This window comes from Carassius auratus, unplaced genomic scaffold, assembly GCF_003368295.1.
Source record: "Carassius auratus strain Wakin unplaced genomic scaffold, ASM336829v1 scaf_tig00016376, whole genome shotgun sequence".
Taxonomy (NCBI): Eukaryota; Metazoa; Chordata; class Actinopteri; order Cypriniformes; family Cyprinidae; genus Carassius; species Carassius auratus.
In genome coordinates, this window is record NW_020524671.1 from 119,079 (window position 1) to 123,653 (window position 4,575).

Below are 4,575 nucleotides of genomic sequence, written 5' to 3' on the forward strand. Positions count from 1 at the left end.
AAATACATTTAGACATTTGGAAACATACTCTCTGCAGGGTAACATAGATATGCTTTTCATAATAGAATTGTAGAGGATCGAGAGAGAGAGAGAGAGAGAGAGAGAGAGAGAGAGAAACAGGAAGCTGAGATTCCATTTCCTGATATTCCCATTCATGCTTGGCAGTTTGTGCCACAGCGATCCGACTTCATCCAAGCTGGAAATATAAACAAGTTGGACATTTTTTTATTCTTTTGTCTTTCCCTTCATTTTGTTCCTTTCCGAAAGTAGGGGTTTGTTTTTCTGGAAAAGAAGTGAAAGATGATTTCCTGATGATTTGAAGATTTTGATACACTGTAAAAAATTTCACGTAAAATCAACAGTAACTTACTGGCAACAAATAGCCAGCAAGCTTCAGTATTTTATTCCACAGTAATATTACTGTAAACCTGACTACAGTAGTTCACAACATACTGTATAATAACTTACAGTATATTTATACTGTAAAATTAATTACAGTTCATGTTTTTGCACTGTATTTTAAAATACTGTAAAGTTACTATGCAGTATAATTGATTACGGTAGTTTTTATATTCACATATACTCATCTATACACAACATATAACTAACTACAACCTGTTACATGCTTAAAAAATAATTAAATATAAAGGCTTGTATGCAAAAAAAAATTCACACAGTTATATTACTGATTATTAAATGTCACGTAAATTATGACAACACTCAGAAGTCCATTTAAAAACTTTTATTACAATTTAATTCATTAAATGGTAAAAACACTCTCCAGACTTGACAGGGCCAATGCAGATCCCAGGTTTTTGCTGCCTATAGAGAACAAAACACAAAAATTAAGTTGCACTACAGCTTGACCGAAATCAATGTGATAAACAGACTTGAAAATGACTTACCTCTTTATTAACTCATTAGCACGCTGCAATGTCGAACAACATACACGCTGAAAGAAATGAAAAACATATTCAACACTGCATAGACCTACACAGAGATATTCGTTTCACAATGCATCCCCAGATGTAGAAGTGAAAGAACATCCCATAACCTGGCATGTCATATTAACACCACTGTGTGATTTGTCAGCACTTGGTGTAATCACTGCATGGTTATGATACATATGTGTACGAAGGCCAACGGCAGTTTTGAAGTTACATGGACACTGGAAAAATCCACAAGAGAATCTATAGTTTGCAAGATTCCTGTGTTCCTTAGCAAGTCTGACAAATTCTGGAATAGACTTTACAGAGTACTGACACACTTTGCAAGATAAAGGCATTTCTAATCTTATTTCCAAACAATTTTAACTTTAGATGCAGTACTTACCCATCCACATCTGGTGACTTCACCAATGATTTTTACCTTTAAGACAAAGAGAAACATGGATCAGTTAAAACATAAAAAGGTTACAAAACAATTCCAATATATAGAATCAAATTAAATAATTTGAAAAGAAAACAAATTTCAAAGACCAGAAATGACAAGCTATCAACTTAAATGCAACTTAAAAATAGCACAAAAAAGTAAATCAAATAATTGAATACTAGTATTAGTTATTCAACCTGTGCATTTCATTTATTACTTGTAAAAAAATGGCTAATCTATTAAATTATTATTATTTATTTATGTACCTATTACAATTAATTTGAGATCTCTTGGTGTCCTAACAGAGACCCGATTTCGAGGGAGAACCTGATTTGTCACAAATAAGAAATGAGAAGCACCCAAAGTGACAAGAATACGGGGATTATAATATCCATTATCGTGAATATCACACAATATCAAATATACAACTAAATTATCCGCAGTGCGATGGCAGTGGCTGTATTCAGATATTAATGCACTTGAAGAAGTTAATGAAAACGAGTGAGCAAAATCATGGGAACGTCTGGTCTGAAGAAGGACTATACCGAGACGAGGGAATTAAACCGGCCCGACTTTCACTGCCTGTGTGTTCACTTTAAATGAATACATCGGTTGTACTCACGCAATAAATGTATAATATGACTGAAAACACTGTGGTTGTCCCTTTAAGTCGTGCATAACATTAGTGTAATAGGTCGATTTCGAACATAGCTTCAGGTTTAGGCGCGTAAGGCCTCGATCGCGACAGGACACACGCACACGGTGTAAGTTACACCACCGGCGGCGCCAGGGGGGGTCTTGGGGGGTCTCAAGACCCTGCCAAAAAATGCCTTGACCCCCCATTTGACCCCCCAGCCTCTTCCTGATTAAAAATATATATATATATTCGGGATAAAGATCCAAAAATGTTTCTCTTCAAACTACGCAGAACAATAATAAATAATAATTATTTCGACATTTATTCATACACTGAACCGAGAACCGTTTCTGTCGGACGCGTCCGATTGGAGAACCGATGAGCTGATGATAACTGCGCATGCGTGATTCAGCGTGAAGCAGACTGACACAGAGCACATCTGAACCGAACTGATTCTTTTGGTGATTGATTCTGAACTGATTCTGTGCTAATGTTATAAGCGCGGGTAAACCAAAGGCTTGAATGAAGTGCAATCATCGCCAATGACGGCATTACATCGAGCGCAAAAGAACCGGTGAACCATTTTTTTTCAGCTGGTTTATTTGATCGAATTGTCCGAAAGAACCGGTTCACTTGAGCACCTGCTCCTTTGCCCCTTAAGTGCCCTTTTGTCAAAGCAAAATTTCCTCATATTTTTTTTTGTAATAACATAAACTTTTGTGAATGCCTGCCCACGCCCAATCATAATATTAGTACAATTTATTAATAATAATTTAGCCGTAAATAAAATGACCAACATGATGACCGTTCACCTGACTACGACCTCATCCAACCGGGAAGATTCCTCATGCTGCACGCGCATTTTTTAATTGCTAAAGGATATTTTCAACATCGTGGCAGCTGGTAAGTGCTGTTTCATTCTCAGCGAAGTGATTTTGGTGTTTATTTACTTATTATTATTTTACAAGAACGATGTGATGTGAGAACATGCAGATACGTTGTTTATATTGCTGTGTGTAGCCTGTAGTGTAGAAGTAACTTCTATACTCTTTGCTGTAGTGTAGAAGTAACACTAGCGTGCTGTTTGAGGGAGAAAAGTTTCACATGCATCGAGGGGTCTGGTCTTTTTTATGTTATTTGAATAAACTTTTATTATATTACAGTACTTATTTATTTTTAACACGTAAAAATAATTATCACAACACTGGTAAGGCTTATTCAGATTTTCTCATTCTCTGAATTATCATTATAAAAATAAAAACTATTCAGAAATGAATTAAAATATAATTATATTTTAAATGTGATGCAAATATTTTTTCTACAAAAGCAACAGTGTTTACAACAGCAAGACCACTTTAGCCTGTAAACTCAATAATATCTATCTGGAAAGAGATGTAAAAATATCAATGTCAATAAAAATGCATAATATACCTGACATGAAAGTGCAGTGTGAAGGATATGAATAACAAATATAGCCTGTCATTTGTTTACATTGCAAAGGTGTTTTTGTTGTTTAGTAACAGAAATATGCAGTTATTAGCCATGTCCACTGTATTTTTTGTTGGTTTTCATGAGACCCCCCTTGAAAAGACCAGGACCCCCCCATTGCCCCCCCAATCAAAATTGTCTGGAGCCGCCACTGAGTTACACACAAATGTTCAGAAAGAATAACATTTCGATTACTTTGTTCTAAACTTGAAATTATTAACTAACATTAACAGCAAACCTTGTGATAATTAATATTTGGTTAACGTTAGAATGTTTGTGTTACAGACTAACATACTATCAAACTCACCACCGATTATTTAGTGGTAACGTTAAAACGAATATCTTCCCTTTGGGGTGAAACTTTTTGAAATACACATCTTTAAGATATTGAATAAAATTGTATATCTCACCTGACTGGTTCTCGTTGGTCTTGTTCATCCTCAAAGGCTCAGAAAATGAATTGGAAAATGAGTGCAGGCTGACGGTTTAGATGATTGGTTGCCAGGTATATCGCGTACGATTCCGCTCTTTATGTAATTAGTGTGTTTAATAGAAAGCAAAATAATAATATTAAAAATATATCATGGGAATTGATTTTATCTATTTACCTAGCCTATATTTTTGACATCTACATCTCTACAACTACCTCCCACCCACAAAATTGTTGGCTATAACCTATGAGATTAGGTGGGTTTTGTGTCAAAATCTGGCAACCATAAAGATACGCAATTAAAAAACACCCACATAAATCATTCAACTTTTTTTAACTATATGCCAAATGCCTTAATATATGGGTTACCATATGAAACGATGTATTATAAAATTCCTTATAAATAAATATATAATTAATAAATAAAATTCCTTGTAAGTTGGATTATTACTGTCATCAATTTAACAGTAATATAAGGATTACTGTAATTATTTTCCCACTCTATTGTTTTTTTCAAAGAATAGCATAAATTGACAGCAACTGTCCTGTAAATAGTTTCTACAGTAAGACAAAGCTGGAAATACAGCAATAATACTGCAAAAGTTATAAAATTGACAGCAACTTACTGTAAACTGTTTCTACAGTAAGC

General features: G+C 34.5%; 1 long non-coding RNA gene across 2 annotated transcripts; it reads right to left on the reverse strand.

Moving 5' to 3' along the window:
- Positions 1–727: 727 nt before the first annotated feature.
- Positions 728–4,575, reverse strand: LOC113075118 (uncharacterized). 2 transcript variants are annotated; one of them, XR_003280893.1, is made up of 5 exons: positions 3,907–4,575; positions 1,638–1,698; positions 1,333–1,368; positions 906–952; positions 728–822 (listed from the first exon to the last, which is right to left on the reverse strand). It is a non-coding gene; the product is annotated as an uncharacterized LOC113075118 (long non-coding RNA). The 2 variants fall into 2 exon arrangements; XR_003280892.1 differs by lacking the exon at positions 1,638–1,698.